The following is a 13423-nucleotide window of genomic DNA, read 5'->3' as shown; positions in this document are numbered from 1 at the left end:
CAGGCTCCACAAAGCCCAATGTGGAGCCTGAACTCATGAACTGTGAGATCAGGACCTGAGTCGAAGTCCAGCGCTTAACCAATTAAGCCACCCAGACGCCCCTGTGTATATTAGGTTTTTATATATGCATGGCTCTTTCTCTGAGCTCCCTCATCTGGTTCATTAATCCAGGGCCAATCTCCTTGTCTAAATTATTATAACTTTATAATGCAATAAAGGCATGATATCTTGGTGCTTCTGGAGTGTCTTGACAGTTCTTGGCCTTTTGCCATTCCTCATAAATTTTAGGTTTGCTTTTCAATTCCCCCATACAATCCTGTCACTGTTTTGATAGGAGATGCTACAGAGCTATAGATCGATTTGGAAAAAAACTAGGATCCATGTGCTAGGGTGGTGTTCACAGCCCTGGGGATGCAACAGTGAACAAGACTGACCATGGGGCTTCCCATCAAAATTAGAATGAAATCCAAACTCTTCACCGTTGCCTATAAACCAATCCACACCAGATCTGCACTTCCCCCACTCCCAGCTCATCTTCCACTGTTTCTTCATTTGCTGGGCTCCAATCACACCTCCCTTCGCCTTCCTTCAACCTGCCAAGCACTCTCCCACCATGCTTGTTGCTGGACTCTGCCACCCCCTGCCCATTATTTGCATGATGGGCTCCTTCACTTGCAACAGGTGTCTGCACCAACGATCGCCTTTCAGAGAGGCCATAACATTATCTAAAATACCTACAGCATATCTCTCTAACACTTGCTTTATTTTTCCCCACAGTACTCATCACTACCTAACATATTAAAGATTGTTTTGTTGCTGCTTTTTTGTCTGCCTCCTTCCAAGAAAGTAAGCTCTATGAACCAGGAATTCTTTGTTCACTTTTACCCTCAATCTGTGCCTGGAACATAGTAGGCACTTAATAAATTTGTTAAATGAATGCAAGAAGCAGGACCAGACAAATGATCAAGAAGCCTTTGAAAAAACCCAGGTAAGATCTCTAAATTGTTACCTGTAACTATAGGGCTGTCTAATGTGTTAGAAATATTTGGCTAGTGTTTATCTATCCAAGTTGTCCCCATCCCTAAGGAAGAATAGTATTTAAGCACCTCATGATTTTAGAGTCCTATCTGCAAATATGTCACCCATATTTGGAGGGGCAGATTGATTTAATTCTGATTCATCAATCTTTTGTTGATCACATTTGCGGTGTTATAATTAAGGCATTTTTACCTAACCCTTAAAATGTTTTTGTTTTCTTTTGGAAAATCTATAGTTTTTCATTACTTTTATGTTTGTGATCTGTCTTTGAGTTAATTTTGGTGCGAGGCAAAAGCTGAAGTCTGTTAGTTTGTTTGCATATGGATATATCTGATGGTTCCAACACCATTCACTTAAGACTATCCTGTCTCCACTGAATTTCCTTGGTGCTTTTGGTGAAAATCAGTTGTAAGTAAATGGGAAGACCTATTTCTGGGCTCCATTCTGTTATGTTATCTATAGGTCTATCCTTATACCAACAACAGGGTCCTGATTACTGTGTCTTTATAGTAAGCTTGACATCAGGGAAGTACTCCAAATTTGTTCAGTTTTTTTCCCAAAGAATAGCTTTGGCTACTCTAGGTCCTTTCTGTTTCCATACACAGTTTAGGATCAGCTTACTGATTCCTAATTTTTACTTTTATTTTATTTTTATTTTTTTGAGAGAGAGTGGGAGTGGGAGAGGGGCAGCAAAAGAGGAGAACAGAGGATCTGAAATGGGCTCTGAGCTAACAGCAGTGAGCCCGACGCCAGGCTCAAACTCATGAACCACAAGATCATGACCTGAGTCGAAGTCGGATGCTCAACAAACTGAGCCACCCAGGTGCCCCCTTGATTCCTAATTTTTACAAGCCTGCTGGGATTGTAATAGTGATTGCAATGGATCTATACATAAATTTGGGAAGAACTGTCACCTTAACAACATTGAGTACTTTAAATCGTAAACATGGTAGGTTTCTCCATTTGGGCAAATTAATAGGTTTTTTTCCCCTTGTTCTAGCTTGTTTAGGGGTTGATGAGTATGATTTCCTAGGCAATAACCACTCCTGTTTTCAGTCCTCACTTCAATAGACATGTAATAATGAAGTTTGGTTTTATTTTATTTTTTTTAATTTTTTTTTAATTTTTTTTTAACGTTTATTTATTAGTGAGAGACAGAGAGACACAGAGCGTGAGCAGGGGAGGCGTAGAGAGAGGGGGAGACACAGAATCCAAAGCAGGCTCCAGGCTCTGAGCTGTCAGCACAGAGCCCGACGCGGGGCTCGAACTCGCGGACCGGGAGATCATGACCTGAGCTGAAGGCGGACGCTGAACCGACTGAGCCACCCAGGCGCCCCTGGTTTTATTATTTTATTTTTTTTATTTTTTTTTTCCAACGTTTATTTATTTTTAAGACAGAGAGAGACAGAGCATGAACGGGGGAGGGGCAGAGAGAGAGGGAGACACAGAATCGGAAACAGGCTCCAGGCTCCGAGCCATGAGCCCAGAGCCTGACGCGGGGCTCGAACTCCCGGACCGCGAGATCGTGACCTGGCTGAAGTCGGACGCTTAACCGACTGCGCCACCCAGGCGCCCCAATTTTTAAAAAAGGTCAGTTCCCTTTTCTTCTGGAATCACCTCCTTCTTTACTTTTTTTTAAGTGAAACTTTTCACTAGTTTGAGTGAAAGAGAGAGTGCACACAAACAGGGGAGGGGAAGAGAGAGAGAGAGAGAGAAAGAATCCCAAGCAGGCTCCTCGCTGCCAGTGTAGAGCCCGACGTGGGGCTCCACCCCAGGACCCTGGGATCATGACTTGAGCCGAAATCAAGAGTCAGATGCTTAAACGACTGAGCCACCCGGGTGCCCCTAACCTTCTTGTTTCTTATGTTTGAGGTTTCTTGGAAGCATTCCGGGGCCTGAACCCCCTCTAGTCCCCTTAATGACCAGCCTTTTTATATTCCTCAGACTCTTACTGACTCCTACTTCTCTACTCCACATTAATTCATTTGATCACTAACCAAGGTTTTTTTTTTTTGTTTTTTATGTCCCCAATCCTGTGGACAGAGTGCTGTGGGCCAAGGGCAGGCCACCCCCGAGATGGGCCACATTGGCATGTAAATTATTTTGAGCTGAAAATAATCAAGACCCAAAAGACTCAAGAAGAAACTGACCTATCCCCTGCCCCCACCATATGCCTAAAAAGAATTTAGATAGAGGGCCTGTACCAGGGAGAGAGCTATTAACAGAGATTCCTTATTATCTGAGAGACTTATCTACTTATCAGGGCAACCCATGTTTTCCAAACTTCTCTCACTTCCTGCTAATGGCCTTCCTCTCCTTTGCACCCCCAGACTCCCGCCCCCCTCCTGAGCTCAGGATGACAGACACACCTCATTTTGCCTGACAGTCTTTGGAAATTCATGTCTGTGCGGATTCCCCATACGTACAAAACTAAATTTGATTTTTTTCCTGTTAATCTGTCTCACGTAAATTTAATTCTCAGTCCAGCTAGAAGAACCTTGGAGGAAAATTTCTTCCTCCTCAAGAGTGTTTTAACCCCTTCTTTCCTCCACCATGCCCTAACTATCCATCTTATTTCTTCACTTTTCTTTTTGTTCTAAGATGTAACCAGGAGTTGGGTTAAACAGGGCAGGGCTTCCCAAAGAGCCAATAGTGTCTCCTTGAAGGGACCGACTCTGCACTTAAAGGGCCACCAGCCCCTGATGATGTCCTCTGGTGTCTGAGGGAGAAATCTGTGTATTGGAGGCCTCATCCAAGCATAATTAGGGAACCCCACATTCTCCTGTGCTACAGCACCCTCTATGGAGCCCGGACATTGACCCATTTGCTGAAGGAACAGCTCCGGTTGGTGCCTGGGAAGGGAGTGTGTTGACAACCAACAGATACTCATTGAGCACCTCTGTGCTGGGCACTGCTTCGAGCAGTTTTTTTTTTTTTTTCAACGTTTATTTATTTTTGGGGGGGGGGGGGGACAGAGAGAGACAGAGCATGAACGGGGGAGGGGCAGAGAGAGAGGGAGACACAGAATCGGAAGCAGGCTCCAGGCTCTGAGCCATCAGCCCGGAGCCCGACGCGGGGCTCGAACTCACGGACCGCGAGATCGTGACCTGAGCTGAAGTCGGATGCTCAACCGACTGAGCCACCCAGGCGCCCCAACAATGAGGCCTTTAAAGCCTGTGGCTACCTATATGGATATCGGCTTGCACTGGAGCTGTGTGTCTGAGCTGGGAGATTTGAACTTTACCTTGGCATCCTGGTGAATCCAACTCAAGGGTCTGCCCAAGGCACACTTCCCTCCGCTATTCCCACCAGTTGTAGCTGGTACATCCCTCGTCACCACTGTTTCTTATAAGCTCCTTTATTATAGTGTTTCTCATATGGTATTTACATGTTTGCTCTTTAACTGGATGATGAGCTACTTGAGGACAGACACCAAACTGCTCAACTCGGCTGTATGCTGGGGACACAGATGACTGGTTAGGTGAGTCTCTGTGTGGGGTACAACTAAAGACAAACTTAAACACCTGAGGAAATTTGGATTTGTTCCCGGAACAATTCTTTGCTGTTCCATCCTTACAAAGACCACTTTTGACACAGCACTGATGGTAGATTGACCTGACCAGAGGGTATGTGGTCCATCTTTGTCCAGCCAAAATGTTTCCTTTGTTCCAAGCCACACCGTCTTGAGATTTTGGACTAACTGGGTTGGACTCTTACAGAAAAGCTGGGCACAAGTCTATATCAAGGGCCGGCGTTGGAAATAGCTGCAATATTTTTTTTTTCTTTTCAGCTGATATATAATCAACAAGTAACATCCTGTAAGTTGAAGGTCTACAACGCGATGACTTATGGTTAAGACGACGTTAAGATCTATTCTCAGCAACTTTCAAGGGCACAATACAGTATTGTTAACCATAGTCATCATGCTCCACATTAGATCCTCAGAACTGATTCATCTCGGTGTAACAATATTCTGGATTCACTCCACTGGAGGGATGCAACGGTGAGCTTTATCCATTTGTCACAGAGTTTACTCTTTGTTAGAACCTATACAAAAGAAGTAGTTCTGTTTTTCTTGAACAAATCAATTTGTCTGTATCTCAGGGACAGTGTGATATATGCTTAATCCGGTTTTCCTCTTTGATTTGGCCACTTAGGTAGCTTAGCAGTGAATCTGTAGCCTATTCCTAGTAACCTTAAAGGACCACTGAACACTATGAGCACAGAGATTAAGAGAGCTTTGAAGTCAGGCAAACCTGGCTTGAAATCTCGCTTCTGCCGCTTCTTAGCCATGTGAATGTAGGCCACCTATCTGGTTTTTTCCCCAAGTGTTTAAAAACGGGCATAATCACAGTATTTACTTTGGGAAGTTCTTTTGTTGGTAAGATTAAGGGATACAATGCTAAGCATAGCGCCAGACACATCAACAAAATTATAGGGGCGCCTGACTGGCTGAGTTAGAACATGTAACTCTTGATCTTGGGGTCATGCGTTCAAGCCCGACATTGCGTATAGAGCTCACTAAAAAATAAGTAACTAAAAATAATAACCAATTGTAATCATTTTCACTTGGTGGTAAGCAGTTTTGTGTGCTCTAAGATGCAGAAACCCACAATTTTCCCACCTCAGAAATGTGTAAATTGCTTTGATTTTGATTAGTTGTTTTTTTAAAACCTGCTAAATACACCCTTTTGCTAGAAGTGGTATAGATAAGAGTCTCCGGAAAACTTGCCATACTGATAGGAAAATTTGCCATACTGATAGTTAAGTCTGCATCTGGGAGGTTCTTCCTCTCAACACACACATAGTATAGCGAAGGAGCAGATCTTATATGTCTTACAGGTTGAAGAACACATGGAAAGGACACATGGCCACCCGGCTTCGGGTATTCACGACTTAGGGTGATCCTTGGTCATCATAGGTTCATTACTATTTATATCTTCTGATATGTCCTCTGAATCTGTTTGGATTCAAAGGGCAGTTCTTCATCCCAAAGTAATTAAGGAATCTGTTCAGCTTCCTTTTGGGGTCAAATAAATTCAAACAGAGAGGATCTATGAGGGTGACACTAATGTGTGGTATATTTCCATAACTTAATAAGTCTCAAACTGGGTAAATACATCTTTGTATTTTATAAAAGGAGACTCTGATGTTTATCTTTTAAAAAAATTTTTTTAACTTTATTGCTGACGTCAGTTTACTTTTGCTTCCTGAGATGCCTTCCTGTTCAGCAAGGATTCACCTTGTTTGCTTAATTTAACATTTTTACTGCTTTATAGAGGGTTAAATGATGCACGATAAGCTGCACATGTTTAAAGTTTGGATCTATGCTCCTACCTATCAGATGATCACCAAAATCAAGAAGGTAAACATTTCTCTCACCCCCCCGCCTCTTCTGCCTTTTATAACCCATCCCACCTCATCCTTTCTTCCTGCCTCCATCCCCAAGTGACCAAGTGACCAAGTGACCAGTGATCTGCTTTCCCTCCCGATAGTTTGTAATTCCTGGACTTGCCTTGAGATTCATCCGTGTTGTTATGTGTATCAATGGCTCATTTCTTTTTACTTTTGAGTAGTGTTCCATTGTGTGGCTACTACGATTTTTCTAACCACGTGGACTTAGGTAATTGTCGCTCTCCATACTGTCTGGGAAACAACAACAACAACACACTAAATCCGTGGCCCACCTCTAGCAAAAGGACAGGCCTGAAAGCCAGCATTTTCTACACTCATCCCACCCCTAACTTCATTTCTTCCTCTTTCCTCTCCTTTTGTTAAGTTCCTCCTTCCACTTATCTTTTAATTTGGTATGTACACTTAAGTCAGTCATCTTAGACCTTTTCTGAAACAAGGACGAAGTACAGCTAAATGATGCTCCGTTTTGATTTGATTTTATCAGTTCTTTCATCCTGTTTTCTTTAGGGATGCTGGATTTTGTTGATTTGGTCTACTTACAGATGCTCATCATATCCTGCTTGGACAGCTGCTATCATCTCTGGAGTCCTTAACCTCTAAGCTCATCTCCCTTCTATTCACCTGCTATGATGTCACCAGGTTATCATTCTACAGTAGAAATCTGATCATGTCATTCCCACGCAAAACACCCACCCAAAGGAACTGAAGTCCTTAGCATAATAAGGCAAGTAATTAGTCATTCATTCTTTCAACAATACTAAGCACTGATTATGTAACAGGCTCTGGGCTAGCTGGCTAAGTGTGGAGGTATGGTGACAGACTGGAGAGATGTGGCCTGTACCCTCATGGAATTTGTATTCCAGTAGGGAGCCAAATAAACAACCACGTAAGCAATATAGTTATGAATTGTATAAATGTGAAATTGTTATTAAGTAGCCAGGGTGCTGTGACTAAGTTCTGGGAGCAGGGCTGGATGGCAGAGAAGTGACATCTTTCTAGGAGGTGACATTTGTACTGCTTAAATTGTGACAAAGAAATGACCATGGGGAGAGTTCTAGGCAAAGGAAATATCAAGTTTCCAAGGTCCAGAAGTGGGAAAGAGCGTGGCTGGCCAGTATGGCGGGAGGCGGTGAGGCCGCTGATGGTTGAGCTCTGCCTGCTTCTCCAGCCTCATTTCCCAAAACACAGACCCACCTGCAACCACCCCTAAATCCCAGACATGCATATCTACCCACTATTTCCTTAACAAACCATACCTTCTCAGTTTTCACCTGCTCCCTCCTGCCTGGGCAATCCCAGCCTTGGTGATTGGGTTTCTAAATCCAAAGGAAAACCTTTGGGTTCCTCGCCTACCCTCCTCCATGCACTAGACTGCTCCTTCTTCCTCTGTGCTTCCAAGGAAGTCTATATGTACTTTTCCTTTTTTATACAGCCAGCATTTACTGAGTGCTCTCTATCTGCCAGGCATTGTTCTAAGCACTTTTACCTGTATATTCAACTTTATGGGGCAGGTCTATTTAAAATCCTCAAAACTTCTACCAGCTACGAGTTATTACTACCTCCACCATATAGATGAAGAAACGGTGGCTTAGAAAAGTTACATAACTCATCCACAGCTCTACAATGAGTAAACGGCAGAGCTAGGATTTCAACTCAGACCAGTTTGTATTTTAAGCACTAAGCCCTTTTTGCTCTTCAAGATTGATCATAGTAGCTAATATTTATCAAGCACTCCGTATGTGCTGGGCTTGCTTCTTGACTCTTCATATAAATGAACTTCTTGAATCCTACAACTCGCTGAGGTAGACACTCTCAGGGCTCACAACAACCAGTAAGGCTAGCCCTAAGACCAGGACTCTCCTGGGTGGAGCCCACCTCCTGTCCCAGTCAGCAATCCCAATGCTTCCTATACCCAGAAATCACACAACAAATTTTCGCTGACTGAATGAATGAACTGGCAGAACCAGTGTTTTTCTCTTCGCTCAGAATTCAGACTTCAAGAGCATCCGGTGCCTGGAAAGAACTGGAGAATTATAATGGAATATAAATCTGTTGTAGAAAATACACACCACTGAGAACTGATTAATATAAAGGCTAACTAGGGGTGCCTCGGTGGTTCAGTTGGTTGAGCGTCGACTTCCGTTCAGGTCATGATCTCATGGTTCGTGAGTTCGAGCCCCGCGTCGGGCTCTGTGCTGACAGCTCGGAGCCTGGAGCCTGCTTGGGATTCTGTGTCTCCCTCTCTCTTTCTGCCCCTCCCCCACTCATGTTCTGTCTCTTTCTCTCAAAAATAAATAAACAAAAAAATTTAAAAAAAAAATTTAATACAAAGGCAAACATACTCATTGTATTTCGGATGTGAGATAAGGAAATTCCTTTATGTATCAGAGGTTGTCTTATGTATTAGATGTACTAACCAACCCCTCCAACAGCAAAATGGGGCAGAGGCCTGCTTCCAAGACAGCTCTCACCGTAAATCTAATCCATGTTGAAATGTTCACAAAGCCAACAAAAACAACACACCAACTTACAAAACCATCTACATCTTTTGTCTAGCTATTGTTCTTTGGTGTGGCAACAAATAAATTCCATTTATTAGACACAATAAATAAAAGTTTAAAATGTCACTGAAATCTCAGAATAAGTTCGTGACCCTAAAAAACAAATGGGAAGTAGTCACTGGTAATCAGTAGAGGAAATGAAGAATAGTGACTTGAATCTAAGGGGATGGTACAAAATTTATTTATCCGAGAAACCAATAACTACTATTGTCTAGTCCATTTTGGGTGTGTAATATAGTTTCCTAACAGGTTTGGAGATTGAGACGGCCAACTACTGCTTCTTGGTCTATTGACAAGGTTTGGGAATTCCCTGGAAATGTATTGGGAAAAAGAAAATCCCAGTCTTTCGAAGGCCGTTTGTGTAAAGAGCAAAGGAAACCAAACAAAAGACAAAGAAAAAGGGATGGAAGTGACAGTTGCTCGGTGAGTTGCCAAAACTTGAGACTCAATTTGACAAGTTAGAATGACGCCTGGTCCCATTTTTTCTTTACAGACAGGGAAACTAAAGGCTGAAGATGTGAAATAAAATACACAGTCAAGGGGCTGATGTAAAAAGTTGAGAACATAAGGTTTGCTTCCAAATCACATGCTCTTTTTGCTGTGGTACACCGCCTGAGATTACTCAAAGAATTGATTGATAAGTTTGACATAATTGCCAAATTCTAAAATGAGAACCAAAGGCAATTTGTTGGTATGAGCTCACCCAACATTCGCTGATACCCTTGCATCCCTCCATTAACAGTGACAAGTCATTTCACCGCCTCTTACAGTTTGTCCCAAGAGGCTCCTGAAGCGCCTCAAACCAATGGACCTGTGGTAACCAAATCCATCAAACTGTCACACCTGCCTCAGAAAGTGTCTCCTTCCCTATAGTCAAATCCCATCTGAAAACAAATGGCCTCATATGTACAAAATAAACTGGAGGGGACTTGATAAATACTTTTTTCTAAAAGAAATCTTCCCATTGGATGGGCAGAATTTAATAATTTTTTCAAGTTTACTTACCTTGAGAGTGAGCGAGCAGGGGAAGGGCAGAGAGGGGGAGAGAGAGAATCCCAAGCAGCCTCTGTGCTGTTAGAGCAATCTCATGAAACTTGAGATCATGTCCTGAGCTGAAATCAAGAGTCAGATGCTTAATCGACTGAGCCACCCAGGTGCCTCCAGATTGGCAAGACTTTAAATTCTGAAAATAATAAGCAATACGGAGTAATATATAGAACAGTGGGATTCTCCTACATTGCTGGTGAGATTATAAATTCATACAATCCCTTTGGAGAGCAATTTGGCAAAACTTAGTAAAGTTGAAGATAGCATCTCACAATTTTATTCCTATGTATACCACCTAAATACACACGAATACAATGATAATGCTTTTATTGTTATAAAATGGTGCTGTTATGGAAAAGAGTAGGATAGTTTCTCAAAAAATTAAAACTAGAACTACCATAGGATCAAGCAATTCCACTTCTGGGTATATGCCCAAAAGATTTGAAAGCAAGAACTCAGAGGCACCTAGGTGGCTCAGTCGGTTAAGCATCTGACTTCGGCTCAGGTCATGATTTCAAGGTTCGTGAGTTCAAGCCCCACATTGGGCTCTGTGCTGACAGCTCAGAGTCTGGAGCCCACTTCCAAATACAATCACACTGGGGACTAGCATTCAACATACGAATTTTGGGGGTACGCATTCAGTCTACAGCAACATGTAATATTTATGGAAACATAAATGTATAGTATCAGCTTCAAAAGGTGCCTGGGATTGGGGCCTCTGGCTGTCTCAGTCAGTAAAGCATGTGACTCTTGATGCTGGGGTCATGAGTTCAGGCCCCACATTGGGTGTGGAGCCTACTTAAAAAAAAAGGTGCGTGGGGTTCAAAAACATCAAATTCAGTATTGTACTATCTCTGGGAAGGAAAAGAAATGACTGGCATTGAAAATGGAATCCTTGGGGCACCTGGGTGGCTCAGTCGGTTGAGCGTCCAACTTCAGCCCTGGTCATGATCTCGCAGTTCGGGAGTTCGAGCCCCGCGTCAGGCTCTGTGCTGACAGCTCAGAGCCTGGAGCCTGCTTCAGATTCTGTGTCCCCCTCTCTCTCTGCCCCACCCCTGCTTGTGCTCTGTCTCTCTCTTTCAAAAAAGATGAATAAACATTAAAAAAAATTAAAAAAAAAAAAAGAAAATGGGATCCTTGAGGTGCCTGGGTGGCTCAGTCATTTGGGCATCTGGTTCTTGATTTTGTCTTGGGTCACTGATTTTGTCTGGCTCTTGAATTTCAGCTTGGATTTGTGGGATCAGCCTCCACGTTGGGCTCCGTGCGGGCAGTGCAAAGCCTGTTTGGGATTCTCTCTTTCTCTTTGCCCCATCCCTGCTCGCACTCCCTCTCTCTCAAAATAAATAAATAGAATATTTTTTAAGAAAAAGCAAATGCAACCCTTAAAAAGACCACACTAACTAAAACAGATCCATACATACCTAACCAATTGATTTCTGAAACTGATGCTAAAGCAATTCAGTGGAGGAAGCATAGTGTTTCCACCGTGCTGGAGCGACGGGACAACCAAAAGCCAAAAAAAAAAAAAAAAAAAAATCAACCTCAATTTAAACTTGACACCTTATACAAAAGTAACTAATTTGGGGCGCCTGGGTGGCGCAGTCGGTTAAGCGTCCGACTTCAGCCAGGTCACGATCTCGCGGTCCGTGAGTTCGAGCCCCGCGTCGGGCTCTGGGCTGATGGCTCAGAGCCTGGAGCCTGTTTCAGATTCTGTGTCTCCCTCTCTCTCTGCCCCTCCCCCGTTCATGCTCTGTCTCTCTCTGTCCCAAAAATAAATAAAAACGTTGGAAAAAAAAATTTTTAAAAACAAAAGTAACTAATTTGATATGGATTTTAGATTTAGGTGTAGAGACAACACAGGAGAAAATCTTTGGGCTGGATGAAGAGTTCTTAGGAGGAAAAGCACAATCCATTAAAGAAAAGAACCAACAGTTGAGGGGAGACAACAGAAAACTGGGGAACTGGAGGTCTTAGAAAGTTTACCCAGCAGATGTAGTAGAAACAAGGTAGAAAGAAAGCTAGAAGGGTGACAGGTCGGGCTCTGAGTGAAGAATCCTGGAGTTTAAGAGTTCAACCAGCTTCAAGTGATATCAAAGTTCACTGCTGAAGTCAAATGGAGATAATCTCTAAAGAGATGAAGGAAATGTGGTATAAGATAGGGTGTTGAGACTTCATCAAAATAACAAACTTCCGTATTTCAGAAGATACAATCAAAAAAGTAAAAACTCACAGAATGAGTGAAAATATTTGCAAGCCACATATCTAAGAACTTGTATCAAGAATATACCAGGAACCTCCAAAACACAACAGCAGAAAGCCAAGACAATCCAATTACAAAACAGGCAAAAGACATGAACAGACATTTCAGCAGAGGATACACACATGGCAAATAACCACGTGAAAATATGTTCAAGGTCACCAATCGTTAGAAAAATGCAAATTAAAACTATGATGAAATATCACTATATGTATATTAGAATAGCTAAAATAAAAAGAAACAGCGATAATACCCAAATGCTGTGAGGATGCAGAGAATCTCCCATACGTTGCAGGTATGAGTGTAACCAGTACAGCCAGTCTGGAATATAGCTCAGCAGTTCCTTAAAAACCTATCCATATTCTTACACATGACCCAGCAATTACAGTACTGGGTACTTGTCCCAGGGAAATGAAAACATATTCACCAAAAAACAATGTGTATATTAACATGTATATCAGCTTTACTTCTAATAGTAAAAAATTGGACATATATCAAAAGTCCATCTGTATGGGGCGCCTGGGTGGCTTAGTCGGTTGAGTGTCCGACTTCAGCTCAGGTCATGATCTCACAGTTTGTGGGTTCTAGGCCTGTGCTGGGCTCTGTGCTGACAGCTCAGAGCCGGGAGCCTGCTTCAGATTCTGTGTCTCCTCTTTCTCTGTCCCTGCTCCACTCACACTCTGTCTCTCTCAAAAATAAACATTAAAAAAAAAAAGTCCATCTGTAGGTGGATAAATAAACCAATTGTGGTACATCCATACCATGGAATGCTACTCGGCAATGAAAAGGAATGGACTATTGATATATGCAACACCTTGGATGAATTTCAAGGGAATTAGGCTGAGTGCAAAAAAGCTACTGTCAAAAAGTTACATATTGAGTGATTCCAACATTTCCAAAATAACATTATAAAGATGAAGAAAAGGTTAGCAGTTGCCTGGGCTTGGGGGTAAGGGGTGGGAGAATCCTGTGACCATAAAGAGGTAGCATGAAGGATCCTTGTGATGAAACAGCTCTGTATCTTGATCATAGTGGTTACGAATTTACCCAAGTGACAAAACCGCACAGAACTATGTACACACACACACACACACACACACACACA

This window comes from Lynx canadensis, chromosome E1 (assembly GCF_007474595.2).
Source record: "Lynx canadensis isolate LIC74 chromosome E1, mLynCan4.pri.v2, whole genome shotgun sequence".
In the NCBI taxonomy this organism is placed as follows: Eukaryota; Metazoa; Chordata; class Mammalia; order Carnivora; family Felidae; genus Lynx; species Lynx canadensis.
Note: the sequence above shows the minus strand (reverse complement) of the source record.